We start from the raw sequence: 20,295 nt of genomic DNA on the forward strand, positions 1-20,295 counted from the left end.
TGCTGTGATTTTATTTTTTGATTGAAGACTTATAATTAATATTCATCTATATTGGTGACACATTTATGGAATAAGAATAAAACAACCAGTTGATATTCACCAAGTGTCAGCTTTATTTTCAGCTTCAGTCATTCAATTACAATACAGGACTATCCAGATCCAACTCAGGGACTGGCACGTATTACGTGCATGGTGCGTAAGCGCCTCTTAACACGGATGGCACTTTATCGCGAATATGGCATAAGGAAGGAGGTAAAGCGGACTAGCATGATCAGTGATGATCTCCACATGGAACTACTTGGGCAGCTCTGCACTGAGCGCTTACATGGACAGGGAGTGGAGTATATCCGAATGTGGAACACTCGCATGGCGGCACACCATCATCACCACATAGGGATAACAAGAGAAAATTAAACAAAAGACCACATTTTCAAGATTGACAAGTGTTTTTATTAGCATAGCGGCAACTTTTTACAGGTGTGTCGTCAATATTGTGGGCGTAGCAGCAAGGAAACACTGCATATCATCCCTATGTACTGCAAAGACCAAGTTAGAACCCTGTATCTAATGAAGATTTGGTAGCCTTCTGGGTGTTCAAGGCATCTTTCTCTTTCCTGGCGAACAAAGAAATGCTTCAGCACATGCACAGCAGAAAACTCTCATTGGATATTTGCATCAGCTCCGGTGTGTGACGTCATGTTGTCTTGACGGTCATGCAATATCGTAAACCATATTCAACACTCATTCTCCATTGGATAGAGTGATGTAATACACGTAGGATAAGCGATATGCTAACAATATTGCATGCTATCAAACCAAATGAATGAAACCTGCTAGAAGGGAATAGAACACGTTTTTATTCCATTGAAAAAGTGTCCTGTGTGTATATTTCCTGATAAAATCAACATTGAAAGCTACACACAACGGAGCGACCTGACAGCCAAAATTATCTCAAAATCTTACATTTTTAATGAAGCAAACCTGGCAGCCATGTTTGTTTACAGATTGTCACAGCCGCTCACTAGCAAGGAAGTTTTACATGTCTGCCGTGTCTCTTTTTCAGTTTTTCGATGTCCATTGGTGTGTTTTTCTCTTGTAAATATGCGTGAAGAATATCTAATGAAGTTTCGGTCACCTTTCAGATATTCAGTGTGTCTTTAGTTTCAGATTTCCGTTCATTTGTTTAGGGTTTAATTATAGCATAGCTAATCCTAGCAGTAGCACTGGATTAGCCTTGTTTTCTTTCTTTCCTGGTGGACAAAGAAATGGTTCTGCACACGCACAGCAGAAAAGTTTTGTCATTGGATATTCACATCAGCTCTGACATGTGACATCGTGTTGTCTTGACAGTGTGAAATATCGTAACAATATTGCACGCTCATTCTCCATAGCGTAGAGTGATGTAATACATGTAGGCTAAGCGATATGCTAACAATATTGCATGCTATCCAACCAAAAGAATGAAACCTGCAAGAAGGGAATAGAACACATTTTTATTCCATTGAAAAAGTGTCCTGTATGTATAATAAATTTTCACTAAGCAGCAGCACTGGGTAATGACCCAGTCATAGGTCTAATGCTGAATACTGGCTTACCTCAGTAGCCTGTGGTATTGCGGTAATATTTCATAATTGGTATTAACTGGCAGGCTGATTTAACAAGCATGAAGCGTTTATGGTACTGATGATTCCAGATCACTGCCTGAGTTGAAAGTTGTCGGAAGTCCTTCCCGCGCCACATGGCGCATAGGGTGGCGCCGATCTCCGTTTCTATAGGCCTCGGCCTCTTGCCTAGGGCTACACAGGCGGCACAGTGGTGTAGTGGTTAGTACTGTTGCCTCACAGCAAGAAGGTTCTGGGTTTGAGCCCAGCCGCCGGCGGGGGCCTTTCTGTGTGGCGTTTGCGTGTCTGCGTGGGTTTCCTCCGGGTGCTCTGGTTTCCCCCACAGTCCAAAGACATGCAGTTAGGTTAACATGGGGCGGCCTTGGGCTGAAGTGCCCTTGAGCAAGGTACCTAACCCCTAACTAACCCCGGGTGCTGTAGTATGGCTGCCCACTGCTCTGTGTGTGTGTTCACTGCTTCAGATGGGTTAAATGCAGAGGATGAATCTCACTGTGCTTGAAGTGTGCATGTGACAAATAAAGGTTTCTTTCTATTACATAGCTAGGGTTACAATGGTGGGGCCGGTCCTCTGGTCACCACGAGAGTTTGACTCCCCACTCGCATCGGTATTACAGCATGCCTTGCCAGACAGCAGTAGGTACCATTTTTATGATGGTATGACCCAACCGCAAGTAGAACTTTGTGATCTCCCGATATAGAGGCGGACACGCTAACTACTAGGCCAGCTCGCGGTCCGCACTGCCTGAGGCCCTGTCTGAAAGCACGATGAAGTGTACTAGATGGCACATAATCGCATGTGATTGGTGGAAAGACCTGGTGAAGGATGTGCAACCGTTTAGTGAGGAGAACTCCTGCTGCCTTTTGCGAAGTAGTTTGTAAATAAACTGTAAGAAATGTCATCATTATTCAAGGATTAGAGCTGATTATAGTGAGCCGATTACGTCAGCGTCATTCCATCGCCAGCACTAACCACAGCTGCACATTCCTGTTGGCTCGTTCCCCTGCATCCTCTGTTTCACAGCCTCACACATTGCTGGTATTCAGCTGCTGAGGCTGGAGATGATGCAGAGACTGGGTGTGTTCTTTGCGCACGCATACACGCGCGCGCACACACACACTGGTGTGGCTCAAGATCTTTGCAACCTAAAATGTCTCCTCCACCCAGCCATTATAACTACCTCTGTGTGTCTCAATTAGACAGTCTTACCAGCCACTAATCTGATAATCACTGTCATGTCTCTGTCTCTCATCCCTCCCTCCCTTCATCCTTCTCTGCTTCTTTTATTCCCCTCGTCCACACATCGCTGTCTCTTTCTCTGTCACTTTTCCTTTCCTCTCAACCATTTCCAAGTTTTTGCTCAGTGACCAGTGTTTTTTCCTTTCTGATCCTCAGGGTTGGGTCTGCAACATCACGCATCCTCTCTCCCTCTCAGTCCTCTTCCTCCATCCGCCCGTCTCGTCCGTCTTTTCAAAAGCTCCTTCACAAAGACGATAAGCTGTTAGTGGCCCCGTAAATCTGCCCTCCTCCTCCTCGTCTCTGCCCATCTGTATCTCGCTGTCTTTTCTACACACATTTGCATAAACACACAGACAGGAACTGAAGCTAAACGAGGGACTTCAAAGACAAAGTAAGAAGAAAGACGTCTCAGATTAGATGTGGAGCACAGACATTGATGGTGATCTCTAGAAAGATTCAACGGATGTATAGTGAGGAGATTCAGCAATTCTGGGAACGCTTTATGTAGTGATTTAAGTTTTTACTTCACCAAAATGATTTTCGTGTCAAACTTGGGCAAGCTCTCTCTCAGAACTCAACCAAAATGTCAGACTCTGTAGATGATTTACTGGAATTTTTTAATTTAAATATGACCCAAATTATGGATGATATTGCTCCATTCAAAATAAAAAGAGTCAATGATAAGCAGAAAGCACCATGGAAGCAGTACCCGGCTGTTAAACTGCTAAAGAGAGAATGTAGAAAGACTGAAAGAAAATGGCGCAAATCTAAACTTCACATCCATTATCAAATCCATAAAGAGATGCTTTGTAATTATAATTATGAAATTCGTAAAGCAAGACAGTCTTTCTTCTCCAACATCATCAGCAGGAATATGAACAATGCCCGTGTGCTATTTTCAACAGTAGAGAAGCTAACTAATCCCCCACCACAATTAGCACCTGAACTTCTCTCGGTTAATAAATGCAATGAGTTTGCATCTTTTTTCAAAGGTAAAATTGATAAAATAAGGCAGAATATTTATCATAATATATCTCAGTTGCAAAAAATTGAAAAACTGCAATCACCAATGACACAGATAGATAACTTTAACACAATGTCAGAATTTTGTTTAATTGATTATGAGACTCTTGAAAAAACTGTACAAAATCTCAGTTCTTCAACATCTGAACTGGACATTCTGCACACCAACTTTTTTAAGTCTGTTCTTCATCTTATAATTACAGATGTGCTTCAAATTATAAATACATCCTTGGAGACTGGCGTTGTTCCCGTGTCCCTAAAAAAAGCTGTTGTAAAGCCCCTTCTTAAAAAAATAATCTGGATCCTTCAGTATTAAATAACTACAGGCCAATATCAAATCTACCATTCATCGGGAAAATCCTGGAAAAAATTGTCTTCAATCAATTAACTGCCTTCTTGATATCAAACAGCCGTTTTGATAATTTTCAGTCAGGATTTCGTGCCAATCATAGCACTGAAACAGCGCTGATTAAAGTTATAAATGACATACATCTTAATACTGATGCAGGCAAAACATCGGTCCTGGTATTACTGGACCTCAGTGCAGCTTTTGATACTGTTGATCACAACATACTGCTATATCGACTTGAACACTGGGTTGGATTGACTGGTAAAGTTATCAATTGGTTAAAATCATACTTAAAAGATAGAAGCTTCTTTGTTACCCTGGGAAATTGTTCCTCAACGTCAATGCCCTTGACCTGTGGTGTCCCCCAGGGGTCGATTCTTGGACCATTACTTTTCAACCTTTATATGCTCCCACTTGGGCAAATTATCAATAAAAATTCAATTTTGTATCACTGCTATGCAGATGATACCCAAATTTATTTTGCTCTATCACCTAATGACTATGCCCCCCTTGAATGTCTCTACCAGTGTATCGATCAAATCAATAGCTGGATGTCACAAAATTTTCTTCAGCTGAACACAGATAAAACAGAAGTAATTCTATTTGGAAAAAAAGACGAAAGACTCAGGATTACCACTATTCTTGACACAAAAGGGATTAAAACTAAAGAAATGGTTAAAAATCTTGGTGTTTTCATTGACAGCAAGCTAAACTTTGACAGTCACATGAAAGCAATCACTAAAACGGCATTTTATCACCTAAAAAACATTTCCAAACTAAGAGGACTTGTGTCAAAAAATGATCTGGAAAAACTAATACATGCCTTCATCTCTAGTAGGGTTGATTACTGCAATGGCCTTTTCACAGGCTTGCCAAAAAAGACCATCAAACGACTTCAGCTGGTTCAAAATGCAGCGGCTAGGGTTCTCACACGAACAAAAAGAACAGAGCACATTACTCCAATTCTAAGGTCCCTTCACTGGCTTCCAGTAAGCTACAGAATTGACTTTAAAGTATTGCTGCTGGTGTACAAATCTCTAAATGGTACAGGGCCCAATTACCTCTCTGATATGTTGCAGCGGCCTAACCCAATCAGATCTACCAGATCGCAACAGAAAAATTTACTATTAAAACCAGTTGTTAAAACAAAGTGTGGTGAAGCAGCTTTTAGCTACTATGCAGTACAGCTATGGAACCAACTGCCAGAGGACATTAAAAATGCTCCTGCTGTTGGCAGCTTCAAATCTAGGTTAAAGACCAAGCTGTTTTCAGATGCTTTCTGTTAAATAATTAATATTTTTACATTTTTTATAATCTTTACTTTCTCTGCATGTTTTAAATTTACTTTAATTTTATTCTATTTTATTCCGCTGGTTTCTTTTTTTTTTCTCCTTTTTTCTTTTTGGCATTTTATTATTTTATTTCTACTATTGTTTAATTCTTATTATTTTCTTTTCATTCTTTTAATTCTTTTAATTAATTGTTTTAGAATAAAAATAAAATTATTTTATGTAATTTTATTTCTCTATTGTTTACTGTTTTTGTTTTTGCTTCTGTAAAGCACATTGAACTGCCATTGTGTATGAAATGTGCTATATAAATAAACTTGCCTTGCCTTGCCTTCGGCATGTTATATTGCGCTCAGCGTTACGAATGATTTGTTTTTTTGTTTTTTTAAACTTCTTGCTTGACCCAGAACAAGTCTGGTGTTTCCTGTTTATAAGATTTGCAAACAAGCCCATAAATAACAAAATAATTTCTTCTGGTTTTATCTTCATAACAGTGCAGTTTGTGGTCATCCAGTCAGTTTATTGTGCATGTCTAAGGTTGATTTATTTTATATTATATTTAACAATTATTCCCTGAAGGTGAAGTGAATATCAGTGAATAATAATTGAGATGAAATTGAGGTTATTTTAAAAAAAAAAATTTGAAAAAAAATTATTTCAAACTTATAATAATGATGCGGCGCAGACTTGTCACTTATCCACACCAAGTCAGATAAAATAAATCCCAATTCCACCTTACCTTTGAATCGTTTTAGACCAAACTTTGTAGCATCTTTAGTGCTTTTAGGAACAACATTTTCTTTCATCATTTCTATTTCTTCCTCACTTACCGTGATGAAGCAATTAGCCGCCGTTTTGCCAAGTCGCTCGAGATGATTATCAAGAAATAGTCAAAATTTCTCAAACAATCAGCGTGTGCAATTTTCTGTAATCACCTGTGTATTTATACTAATATTATACTTAACAGTTATTCCACGAAATCGAGTTGCATATGAGCTGATAGCTATAAGGGTTGTTTTACAATCAGGGTACGCAAGCTAAAAATCACATTTAACACTTATTATCTTCAATATCAAAAGGCTTGACTAAATAAACTTGGTTGTTTATTGTAGCCCTGTGATAGCTCTATTTACCATGCAAAAAAAATTTGGTGATAACGTTATTTTTGGTGAATGTATGGCAATATGTGTCATATTTAGCAAAATTACTCGTGTCATTTAGAAAAAGTGCTTTTTTGACCACAGGTAGCTCCAAAAGGGATGCACTTAAATCATTCTTTATACCATAAAACACATATTTGGTTCCGTATCATTGGAAACATAGTTAAGTTTTAATGTTGAACGCCAGTAAGTTTTCAGACTATTTTGATCAAATTAGTATATAATTGTGTCAAAAAAAATGTCCTCTCCGAGACAGCTAATTTTTCAATATAAAATAACATATATCTAAAATGGGGTGGCACGGTGGTGTAGTGGTTAGCGCTGTCGCCTCACAGCAAGAAGGTCCGGGTTTGAGCCCCGTGGCCGGCGAGGGCCTTTCCGTGTGGAGTTTGCATGTTCTCCCCGTGTCCGCGTGGGTTTCCTCCGGGTGCTCCGGTTTCCCCCACAGTCCAAAGACATGCAGGTTAGGTTAACTGGTGACTCTAAATTGACCGTAGGTGTGAATGTGAGTGTGAATGGTTGTCTGTGTCTATGTGTCAGCCCTGTGATGACCTGGCGACTTGTCCAGGGTGTACCCCGCCTTTCGCCCATAGTCAGCTGGGATAGGCTCCAGCTTGCCTGCGACCCTGTAGAACAGGATAAAGCGGCTACAGATAATGAGATGAGATATCTAAAATGATTATTTTCATCCTAAAATGTGGTCAAGATATTGGGACATAAATATTAGAGACAACTAACACAAAGCTTACAGCCTTATATTTAAAAGCACTATGGAAGTAGTGAATTCTGAATTGTCAAAAAAAAATGTCCTCTCCGAGAATCACTTCATTTGTTTCTCCCAGCCCTGCTTAAAGCTACACTCAATCTTCTTTATCTTATAGCAGATTACACAAAACTACCATACACACGTGTCAAAAAATTACCTGAAATCTGTTCTTTAATTTGTCCTTCACTTAAAAACTGGTACAAGAACCAGTTTGAATCAATTTGAATTTTGGACCCCTGTGACACAAACTTTGTACCCTGATTGTAAAACAACCCATGATCCATGATGAGATTGAGTGGAATAACTGTTTTATTCTATCCACATTCACTGGATTTTGAGAAACGGAACATTTTTTTATTTTTTACAAATTCGATAAATAAAAACTTCATACAAAACATCCGACCAAATCGTTTCTGCTTAGAATGCCAACATACTGATGAAATGACAGTAGCAATTTGTGAAAAATGCTATAATAATAATTCTTGATAAATAAAAAAAAGATACGTTCTTACCATCAAATACTTTCATTCCGTATTTTGTTTTTTGTTTTTTCTTTGTATTTTTTGGGGTTTTATTTTCGAGTAGAGTTTTTATTTCGTCCTCGGTTGGTTCAGCAACACGCTTCGCCACTTTGTTTTTCTCTACTCACGGTATATGAGCTGATAGCCTAATAGTAGAGTAACCAATCAGAGTGCGTGATTGCTCATATCCAGTGAATGTGGATATAATAATATATTGTATTATATATTACATTTTTGCTCCAACAACAGCCTTGACTCCCGAGTCCTGATTGGTCAGTGTTACATGAAAACACACAATTTCAGAATTTAATGAAATTAAGTTGATTTGTTAAAAGCTTTGTATTAATAAAAAGTCAGACATTTAGCTGTAAACAAAATTTATTGTTCAGTGACTGCAGTGTGTGTTATTTGTTAGCTTGTTGTTTTAATTTTTCATCATTTTGGTGTTCAGTATTGTGATATTAGGCAGCACGGTGGTGTAGTGGTTAGCACTGTCGCCTCATAGCAAGAAGGTCCTGGGTTCGAGCCCAGTGGCCGATGAGGCCCTTTCTGTTGCCCCTTTTCCACCAAAGCAGTTCCAGGGCTGGTTCGGGGCCAGTGCTTAGTTTGGAACCGGGTTTTCTGTTTCCACTGACAAAGAACTGGCTCTGGGGCCAGAAAAACCGGTTCCAGGCTAGCACCAACTCTGCTGGGCCAGAAGAAAGAACCGCTTATGTCAGCGGGGGGGTGGAGTTGTTAAGACCAACAACAAGAACAAGACCACGAGAGATCGCCATTTTTAAGCGACGAGAAGCCGCAGCTGTACAAATGCGAAGTCATCCATTATTACTATTGTTGTTGTTGTTGCTGCTGCTGCTTCCGTGTTGTTTTTGCTTCGATATTCGCGCCAAGGTTTATGCAAACGTAGCGACGTAACTGACGTATACAGCGACGTAATGACATATACAGCGACGTAATGACGTAGCTCCGCAAGCTATGGAAAAGCAAACTGGTTCTCAGCTGGCTCACAAGTTGAACGAGTTGTGAACCAGCACCAGCACTGGCTCCGAACCAGCCCTGGAACTGATTTGGTAGAAAAGGGGTATGTGTGGAGTTTGCATGTTCTCCCCATGTCCGCGTGGGTTTCCTCTGGGTGCTCCGGTTTCCCCCACAGTCCAAAGGCATGCAGGTTAGGTTAACTGGCTACTCTAAATTGACCGTAGGTGTGAGTGTGAATGGTTGTCTGTCTCTATGTGTCGGCCCTGTGATGACCTGGCGACTTGTCCAGGGTGTACCCCGCCTTTCGCCCGTAGTCAGCTGGGATAGGCTCCAGCTCGCCTGCAACCCTGCACAGGATAAGCGGTTATGAGTAATGGATGGATGGATATTGTGATATTACACCTGATGGGTCAAAGTCAGAGTCAAAGTTCTGCTATCATGACAACCCTAGTTGGTTTGATCTAAGGATTTGTTTTGTTGTTTGGAACAAAAGATACTCTTGTGTATGATACTGTTGTGAGTATTATAGCACTCGTGCTCAGCTCTAATATTTACACGGTATATTCACATAGTAAGCGTCACTGTATGATTTATTACTCGATTAGACGGTCACAGGAGGTGAGAATTTAGTTTTGCTCTTGAGCCTCAGTATTATATCCCCATTTCTTCACTAGTCACATTATACAAGCAGGTCTTGTGTAATAGCTGCTTATTATATTGAGGAAGGAGTGTGTGTGTGTGTGTGTGTGTGTGTATTAAACCCTGTCTGTGGTCTTCCTGCAGTGTGAGCCGTGGGTGCTGACGCTCGAGGTGCACGGTGGTCCCTCTACAGCCTCATTCGAGGACTGGTAAATATCCCTCCCTCTCAGACCGTGCCTCCTCAACCTCACACACAGCCTCAGCACATCCTCAATTTCTGGAAAAAATTTTTTTTAAATACATCACCATTACAGCATGGATGAGCCAAACTTTTGAAACTTTGCTTTCTGGGCAAGCATGCAAAGTATCATCTGAAACTTTACCCCAGAGTGTCTGTTTTTTACCTTTTTCACACAACTTCTTGTCACCTTGACAGCTCTGTTGCATTTTTTTTTTCTTATCTTAGTTACAGTTTCAGTTCTTCACCCAGTGACATGGCTCTTCCATTTCATGCCTCTGTGTCTCTGCTTGCTGCCCTCTTTTGCACGCAGAGAGACTGCACTGTGCACGTCACGCTCGTGCTCATTCCTCCACCCTGGTCAGAGAGCATGTGCTCGCTTCTTTTGGTTGCACTGTTCAAAAGTTGCAAGCGCTATTCCGTTTTCATTATGAAACCAGTATGACTTTTTGAGGATCTACTCTGATACTGACTTTCTCACCGAAACCAAACCAAACCAAACCAATCTGCAGCCTGCTGATGCAAAGTTATGTAAAGCACTGCAGGCGTGATGAAGGTTTAAATATAATTCGTGTCCTGTGTTCACATATCATTTTGGATCTTCTCAGTCAGCAACACTAATCCCCGTCCAGGAGTTGAGTCTCATATCTGCTGGATGCTCAGACTCTGCTCCACACTACTTTCTAATTATTGTAATGGCATCATATTAAATTGTATTGACATGAGGTATAGAGTTCAGAAGCTTGTTAAAAGCTAGAGAACAGTCCTAATACTGTAGTTTTTAGAGCTGTACCAATCCTTTACTCAGAATCGATACAGTATTGAAGTCAGGATCGGTACGGAGCGAAGCTGGATCCGTCTGGAGCTCACACGAATAGTATTTTCCAGTCTACAGATGTATTTTAAGTTGCGAATGTGTGTGGTGTTGACATGAACACAGAAGACAAATTGTCTGCAAGCTCACTGCCGTTACGTCGATGATGTTTCACACAGCTCAGCAGCAGAACCTTGCAGAACACGGGCTCGGTTACTCAAAGGTTTTCTGTTATCAGATGTTACTCAGAGCTCTGAATTGTACTGTAAAATGGAAACTAGATAGATACTGTGACTAAAGTCACAGTAATTTGCGCTAGCTGACCTTTGTCAATTGAAGGTCAAGGAAAAGTTGTGCCCTGACGCCCTGAAAAAAAAAAAAAAGATTGAAAAAATTTTCATGGATCATTCCAGAGCAGTGATCCAGATCAGCATCAAAAGTCCAACGTACGTAATTCAGCCTGGAGGTATTCTTCGTGTGAAATTTGGTGATTGGTTGAAAACTGAGGAAGAAATAGCATACTGAAAAACGTTAGGAGAATAATAATAATAATAATAATAATAATAATAATAACTAGATAGATACTGTGACTAAGGTCACAGTGATTTGCGCTAGCTCTTACAAACTGGGATGTCTGGTCACTGTACCCTATAGATCTGGAACGGTAAGAGATAGAGAATGATGCTCAGTGAGGGGGGAAAAAAGCCTGTTTTTCATGGATCATTCCGGATCAGTGATCCAGATCAGCACCAAAAGTCATAGCAACTTAATTCAGCCCAGAGATATTCTTCATGTGAAATTTGGTGGTGATTGTTTGAAAACTGAGGGAGAAATAGCATCCTAAAAATGTTAGGAGAATTATAATAAAGAAGAAAAAAGTAGAAAGATCTAGAGTGAAAGCAACAATTTGCGCTACCACTGCTAGCGCAAATTAAAAAAAGTGAAATTGATTGAGAGGTTTTTTTGAGATTGTGACATGTAAGTGACGGTTTTATTTTGTTGTCATAACACTGACACTTCAGTCACTGTAATTGCTTATTTAGTGTTGTCATCTCGGCCTCAGGTGCTCAAATGTCACAGGATCTTAATTCTTTTTTTGGACACTTTTCTGGCCGCGAACTTAAGGATCATAATACATTACATTACAGGCTTTTAGCAGACGCTCCTATCCAGAGCGACGTACAAGACACCCAACACACACAGAGCAGCAGCCTGGAGAGCAGTTAGGGGTTTAGATGCCTTGCTCAAGGGCAGTTCAGCCTAGCCTGGGCCCGCCCATCCTAAGCGTGACGCAACACGAGGGCCTGTTGCGAGCTTAGTCTGGCCAGGCAAGCTATCTACAGCTCTTCCAAGCTCCGGAAAAATCGGGAGCCAATCAACTTTGAGCATCTCCAACGGCCCTGGGTAGAGGCGTGTTCAAGGCACTGACGTAGTAGAACTGCGACCGGAAGCCATAGATTGTTTACAGAATCATGCTGTATTGAAAGCATTCAACAGGAAGTTCTCATTGAAAACGGAGCAAAGAGCAGCCCTGGAGGTATTTATTGAAAGGAAGGACGTTTTCGCCTTGCTCCCGACCGGCTTCGGTAAGAGTTTAATCTACCAGTTAGCCCCGCTAGTAGCCAAATCAATGGGGCTCAGCGAGAATCCTATCGTCGCGTCACATACGTCAGAGGAAAGAGTGATGTGATTGGTTTAAGCTTCGTCACAACCTTTTCTGGCTTCGACCAGTAGCAAACTGAGGCATTTCAGGGAGGCGGGCCAACCACGGGCTCTGGGAAATGGTTGGACTTAATATCTTGGCCAGACCAATAGCTCGTAGAGCTTTGAAGTCGCGTTAGCCAGACTAACTTCAGCCATTCCTGCTGGTCCAGGGAATCGACCCAGCGACCTTTTGGTCACAAAGCTGCTTTTCAAACCTTTGGGCTATGGCTTTTTTAGTAATAGTCGCAATATGTTCAGCTGTCTGCACCTGCACTTCTGCGTGCTATTTTTCACACACACTGAAATTTTCAGAGCCGGACATCATCACTGGACTGATAGAAGTTTTAGTTGAAGCACTTATTGGTGAATAAATCTTTGAAAGTAGGCAGCTCTTGGCTGTGTTTATTGACAAAACGTGCCAAACTCTCCCTCTGACTTGGAAGACCTGTACTGTCCCAAGGATTCCCTTCACCAACTGTAACCCAAGGTCATGTGCCTGGATGAATGCACTTTTGTCCTTCGTGTAGCTGTGTGTTTAAAGGTTAAACATTTGTTTGCTCTGTCTTTGTGCCAGAATGATAGATGATCATTAGGCAACGCTGGTTTCTAGTTTTGATGCACTTGCACAGATGATGATGATTCTGTAGATGTGGTGGTGTTGTGAAGATGTAACGCGGTTGTGGCTGTGTACTGCTGCCCCTGAGGCGTGTGTGCTGTGGCATGCTGACAGCCTGTGAGAACCTGTTTAAGCAGCTGCAGGCAGAAATGCAAAGATGGAGCTCCTAGACGCAATGGTCTCATTAGGCACTTTTGGACCAGACGATCTACAGAATTATTGAGAAGAACGACCCACTGTGGACTTCCCCCGATAACTAAATACCTTCACGGCACCACCTGTAGGAATGCTGAAGTGACGTAAGCCAGCTTTCTAGCGTGACAGAAGCAGGAAATGTGAGCGAAGATTTTTTTTTTTCACTAGACACGTCAAAATCATGCTGTATTTATTTCCTCTGTCACACATGCGCTCATTAAAGCCTGGACGACTTCTCTGTCAGGTCGTTTGTCTGGGTTTTTTTTTTTATTAGTTTTTCGCACTAATGTGAAGAGATGTTATTTACACGGCTAAAGTTTTACATGGATTTTTAAAAATGCCGGTTGTCTTTGCTGCATGTCGATGGTCGAACACGAGCCAATCACCAAACACTTACATCACTCATGGTTCCTGTTGTGCTGGGAGAGTACCTCGCCTCAAGTAGGTGCTAAAAAAATCCCTCAAATTGACATTCTAAGAACTACAATCATCCTCCGTTCCTGCAGTGTGGACACACAAAAAGGAGGAACTTCTTCCTCCAACAGGTCTAAGAACTATGAAGAAGTTCCTCCGGTCCAAAAGCACCTATTAAAACACACACGGATAGCAATGGTACATATGTAGATGATATTAAATGGTGGCACGAGGATATGAAGTTTATCTTCGAGTGGTGAACGTATATATCACGAGTGAGCGAAGTGACCATGTGAAAATATTTTCAACACGAGAAGATAAACTTCATATGTTCATGCCGGTGTGTAATGTTTTTTATATTATATGGACACATCCACAAAAAAACAAAAACGCAAGTTAATCAAAAATGTAAATTTTGAACTGGCTCGCCACTTTGATAATGCACATCTTGTCAGCGGGAAAACACTGGGAGTGACATCATGGGAGTGAAACATCGGAAAATATTATACATACAGGACACTTTTTCGATGGAATAAAAGCATGTGTTCTATTCCCTTCTAGCAGGTTTCATTCATTTGGTTCGATAGCATACAATATTGTTAGCATATCGCTTATCCAGCATGGATTACATCACTCTATCCAATGGAGAATGAAGGTTGAATATGGTTTACGATATTGTATGGTTGTCAAGACAACATGATGTCACACGTCAGAGACGTAAAACTTCGGGCTAGCGAGCGACTGCGACAATTTGTAAACAAACATGGCTGCCAGGTTTGCTTCATTAAATACGGAAGAGTTTGAGAGAATTTTGAAAGAGAAAGACGCATTGAGCACCCGAAAGGAATGTGTATGTATGTATATTATTATTATTATTATTGATTGGCTTTTTTTCATGGTATATCAGATATATTCCGTTCAGCTAGCATGATATTGAACGAGTTGAAGGAGTCGAAGCCAATATTATTTAAATATGTCACTCAGATCCATGATGTATTTCGTATGAAAAATGTAAGTTTTTCGACACGAGAAGATAAACAACATATCTTCAAACCAACTTGTGATTTTCTTTTTATTATATAGATACAGGGCGGCACGGTGGTGTAGTGGTTAGCGCTGTCGCCTCACAGCAAGAAGGTCCGGGTTCAAGCCCCGTGGCCGGCGAGGGTCTTTCTGTGTGGAGTTTGCATGTTCTCCCCGTGTCCGCGTGGGTTTCCTCCGGGTGCTCCGGTTTCCCCCACAGTCCAAAGACATGCAGGTTAGGTTAACTGGTGACTCTAAATTGACCGTAGGTGTGAATGTGAGTGTGAATGGTTGTCTGTCTATGTGTCAGCCCTGTGATGACCTGGCGACTTGTCCAGGGTGTACCCCGCCTTTCGCCCGTAGTCAGCTGGGATAGGCTCCAGCTTGCCTGCGACCCTGTAGAAGGATAAAGCGGCTAGAGATAATGAGATGAGATATAGATACATTCACAAACAAAGTCGACAAATTTATCAAAACAATTCATCAATTTACTCATGAGTAACATGTAGAGATTTGTGTCATGGTTTTGGTTCTCCATGTCCCAGCTGTAACTCGTATGAAAAATACAAGTGGTGCATTTCCCAGTAAAACACTCATGTCTGTGTAATAAATACAGCTATGATCACCATTAAAAGTGCACTCTCTCTCTCTCTCTCTCTCTCTCTCTCGCGCATATATGATATATAATCATATCAACGGACAAGGCTTCCTGTTATTAAAACAGACATCAGCAAAGAAAACTCTCATGAATACTGTAAGGCAAGATCAGCTGCCTGCTTGTAGGAGAGATGCAAAAGGAGAAGCTGAAATGAGCTTTAGTGGGAAAGCTGTTTCTTCCTCACATGGGGTTATGAAGCGGGAACATGCCAGCAACCGTAATGAAACCATAAAGAATATGAGAGGATTAGCCTGGTTTTCCATAATGACAGGCACTGCATTGTGTCACTGTAGAGATGTGGAAACCCTGCTCTCTGCTGGAGACGCCGCTGTACATGGCTGCTGAGTTTCTCTGCTCTGTGGTTGGAGCACACAGACACACCCTTCATTCCCCCTCAGCACCGAACGCAAGGAGTGGAGAGAAGGACAATGCTATCTCAACAGCCTTAGATGAGTTAAACAGTAGCTTGTGTGTGTGTGTGTGTGTGTGTGTGTGTGTGTGTGTGTGTGTGCGCGCTAAGATAGCCACGTATGCTTGAAGGGTTGTTTCTGTTCTGCTCTGAGGACAATTCAAGCCAAACCTAGACAGGAAGCATTTAAATAAGTGCATTTTCCCACAGAATGAGATGGCTTACACTAATACGTACAAGTTAGTGATGGGAAAAGTAATAAATTCATTTAATCACACTTGTACATACAGTACTGTGCATCCTGTTGTTTTTTTCCATACAAACTTTGTTATAGATTTCTATCTTATGACTTTTCTACATTATTGATTCAGTAGAAAAACATTTTAGAGTCCAAACGTTCGTTTTCCAGCACAAAATTAAAGGTTACCGGAAAAAGAAATGTTTGTATCTGAGCAGCATATTACATAAGAGCCCACTTTTCATATTAAAACAGAAAACATAATGAAGGCTGCTGGGTTTTGGTGCAAAATGAAGAAGCGAGTGTGACAGTCAAAGTGTCCAGAAGAACTGTGGCTGGTTCTGGAAGATGCTCAGTAAAACCTACAGCTCATTTCCGCATAAAACTGCACTCATTGGACCTGAGACTACTATTTTTTTTTTTAAAAGCAAAGGGTCGTCTCATACCAAATATTGACGTTGTTTCATTTATTATGGCTTATTGCTTATAGTATTTTTTTTTAAATATTGAAACCTTTAATTTCATTATTTTTTTAAGCAATTTTTTTGGTCTACAGCATTTCTTTGCATGTGCCAAAGACTTTTGCACAGTACTATAGGTATATGCATGCATATATATCCAGATTCATTGAATATGAGCAATCGCACGCTCTGATTGGCTATCGGCTCATATACCATGAGTAGAGAAAAGCTAAATGGTAGAGCGTGTTGCTGAACCAACCGAGGACAAAATAAAAACTCTACTCGAAAACAAAACAAACAAGCATCAACAAAATATGGAATAAAAGTATTTGATGGTAAGAACATTTTTTTAAAGGAGAACTGAAGGCAAATTTTTTTTATTATCAAAATTCTATTTCTCTCATCTCATTATCTCTCGCCGCTTTATCCTGTTCTACAGGGTCGCATGTTTGATAGCTATTTTGTCGCTGCTGTAGCAAGTTATGAGTGTTTGAAATATGCTCTGTAATATATCAGTCCATATGTCAAAGCAATGGCCGTAAACGAGATTCGTTGAGAGCTGTGCGAGACATCGTAGGACGGAAGTAAAACATACAGCGGAAATCAAAGTGACCAACATCTGCCAATGTTGTCAAAAGACACGCGTGGCCTCTTTCGAATGCTGATGTAATCAAGCCGGAAGTTTTGTTTGTTTTGATAGCAATCAGGAAAGTTTGAAAAAAAGTAGGCAGTAATCGTCATTTAAACTCGTTTTTGTGCAATACTTCGTTTGGAAAACAGTTTTCAAAATAGTGGCACTGACACCTGGCTCATGTTTCGAAGTCTCGCACAAGTCTGGTGAAGATCGCGCAGATAAGCGCCGCCTGCCGTGGACCAAACGAACTAAATTCAACATGGCTAAAAACCGAATAGGCCGATAAGTATAATATTTAATTGCAATTAGTTGCCAATACGAGTCACGATATAAGGTTACTAAAACCGAAACCGTAACTAAATAACACGTTAAGAAATAAAGCAAGATTAAAAATGACTTCAGTTCTCCTTCAGTTTTTCAAGAATTATTATTCTAGCATTTTTCACAAATTGCTCCTGTCATTTCGCCGGTTTGTTTACATTCTAAGCGGAAATGATTTTGTTGGATGTTTTGTATAAAGTTTTTATTTATCAAATTTGCAAAAAATAAAAATGCTCTGTTTCTCAAAATCCAGTGAATGTGGATAGAATAAAAGTTATTCCACTCAATCTCGTCGTACACGACTTATAGCCGACTCGGTGCTACGCGCCGCGCCTCATCGGCTATCAGCTCGTGTACGGCTCGATTTTTGTGGAATAACTGTTAAATGTGTTAACAGTATTAGACATTCATGATAAACAAGAAACATTGACCAGTTTAAATCCTTTAAATGTTGCATTTTAATTTGAATGATTTTACTTATTAGGTTCAGGATTCAGTGCATTTAATTATAATGAACAGATTGAACTTTAGCGCTGAAGTGATCTTACTTGAAACTCATACAGAAAATTACATAACCTTTTAAGGCTGTTTTTGCTTTTTTTTAACATTTGTAGTGTTTTGTGAGTTTGAGTCAAACCCTGCTACGTTTTCACCCCTTGATGCAGTTTGTTTGGCGAGGTGAGATCGGATGCTGGTGCGGCAAAATAACCGTTCTGAGACCACCTAGCTCAGACGAGGAAACTCCTAGTGACTGCAGTGAGGAAGCAATTCAACCCTCAACCAGTTCAAATACATGAAGTAAACTAGGCATGCAGTGCGTTATGGGTGGCAGGCAGCATATTTTGTAGTTATGAGCTGTTAAACTGACTTGCAAGGAGCAAACTAAGCCAAAGAGACTTTGTACCTTCACCATATTTCCATTGAGTCTTTAAAAAAAAAAAAAACATGGACGGAGCTCCAATTTTATGTTGGAGCATTTCTGAGGTGCAGGATGACTTTAAACTGCTTACACAGATGTGTTATTTATTATTAGTAGGAATTATTTTGCAGTGTTGCAACGCTTGGTTTTGAACTGACAAGGAAAAAAGGAAACCCTTCTCTCTAATTTAACAAGCTCTCACTATTATAATTAGAAATAATCTCCACTGAGGAACACAATGTTTTCTTGCATTATACACAATTCAAGGACAAAAAAAAAAGTCCATCCAGACTTTTTTTGTCCGTGTCACTTACAGTTTTTACAAAGCCTCATTGTATTGAAGCACAAAATCAACACAAGTCGTTTATAGAGGCTTGTTCGTGCCCGAATGAGGAAAAACGGTGTGTGATGTACAGCAATTTTGTCTAATACGAGTGTTTCAGGGCAAGATGTGAAAGACCTTGTGAATAAATCATCACTGAGAGTGAGAAGAACGTGGAGGAAGAGCATGATGTACTTTTTTCCTGACACTTTGTCCATGCCTGGCATCTGATCAACCCCTTCTGCCTCTGCAAACGTGCCTCTGCATTGATACACTGATCTTTGCCCTGTGACAGAGGGAGAGAGGCTGAGCGAGAACAAGGGAGTGTGTGAGGCGAGGGAATATAGGAATGGAGGAGTGTAGATGGAGACAACAGTAAGGCGAGTGTGTGAGGGTGAAGTGACTCCCCTTTACTCTTATCGGTGTGAAAGACTGAGCAGTTGGTTGGTGGAGTTTGAGCGAGTCAGATAGGATCAGTCAGGCTGCTGGGAGTGAGTGTAAAGAATGGATTGGTGTGTGTGTGTGTGTGTGTGTGTGTGTGTTTAGGAGTTGCTGGCTTATAATTAAATTTGGCAGTACTTTAACAACGCTGACCAATATCGTGGTATTTTCAACTGTAATTCTGTTGTTAATGCTCATTCTTCTTCTTCTTAATTAGCGCTAGTGGCGCTGGTGCAAATTGTTACTCTCATTCAGGATCTTTCTATTTTCTTCTTCTTCTTGTAACGTTTTTTAGGACGCTGTTTCTCCCTCAGTTTTCAGCCAGTCATCACCAAATTTCACATGAACACATCTGGGCTGAATTACGTTGATGTGACTTTTGGTACTGATCTGGATCACTGATCCAGAATGATCCATGAAAAACGGGCTTTTTTCCATTCAATTTTCATGATTTTTTGCAATTATATATTTTTAAATTTTGTTCAGGGTGGCAGGGCGCAACTTTTCCTCACTAAGCGTCATTCTTTATCTCTTACCGTTCCGGATCTATAGGGTACAGTGACCAGACGTCCCGGCTTGTAACAGCTAGCGCAAATTACTGTGACTTTAGTCACAGTCTCTTTCTGTTGTTGTTGTTGTACTTTATTAATAATAATAATAATAATAATAATTACTTTTTATTCCGGTAATGAATGTTTCTCAAGAAGCTTCAGTACAATTTGATGCATTTGTAAGCAGGGTTGTGCAAAAATGATCACATGATCCAAGTATTGTGATAAATTCCCTCTCAGAGATGTCACTGGTGTCGTCCACACTGATAAACCCGGCGCACACGGGCGATTTTCCGTCGCAAGCCTATTGCGATTTTTGGACGCAAGTTTCCCCTCTTGTGTGCGCGTTATCTGCGACCAGTGGGCGATTTGGGGAGGGGGATGTAAGTCACATGGAAATCACGTGACTACTTTGCGGGCAGGGATTGGCTTAGCCTTTGGAGGTGATCGCTTCCTTATCGCAAAGACACGCACACGCTGCTATATCTCTGCAACAAGTCAGCGATGTATTTATTTATTTATTTATTTTTTTCAGAATATCAAGCATGTTTGATACCTGCGATCTGTTGCAGGCAACAAAAAATCGCCACAATGAAGCGATTTTCCGCTTGCATCAAAAAGTTGTGCGACCAAGCGACGGAAAATCGCCCATGTGCGCCGGTTTTTTCACACCTAACAGTTGCTGATTGAATGTTAAAATGTATTCCCCCCCCCCCCCCCCCCCCCCCGGGTTATTTCTTTCCCCCTTTCTTT

At 40.7% G+C, this 20,295-nt stretch overlaps 1 protein-coding gene across 4 annotated transcripts in view; it reads left to right on the forward strand.

Annotated features, from left to right (window-relative positions):
- The window catches only part of rreb1a (ras responsive element binding protein 1a), a 127,947-nt gene that overhangs the window by 37,124 nt on the left and 70,528 nt on the right, over positions 1-20,295 (forward strand). The window contains exon 2 of one of the 4 annotated variants that reach the window (XM_060922493.1): positions 9,729-9,793. The exons of 2 other annotated variants lie outside the window; for them this stretch is intronic. The gene's annotated coding sequence lies outside the window, so the exon portion shown is untranslated. Of the gene's footprint in view, positions 1-9,728; positions 9,794-13,103; positions 13,292-20,295 lie in introns of those variants that run through there. One more of the 4 variants, XM_060922494.1, reaches the window with a different exon arrangement.

This window comes from Neoarius graeffei, chromosome 5 (genome assembly GCF_027579695.1).
Source record: "Neoarius graeffei isolate fNeoGra1 chromosome 5, fNeoGra1.pri, whole genome shotgun sequence".
NCBI classification, from domain to species: Eukaryota; Metazoa; Chordata; class Actinopteri; order Siluriformes; family Ariidae; genus Neoarius; species Neoarius graeffei.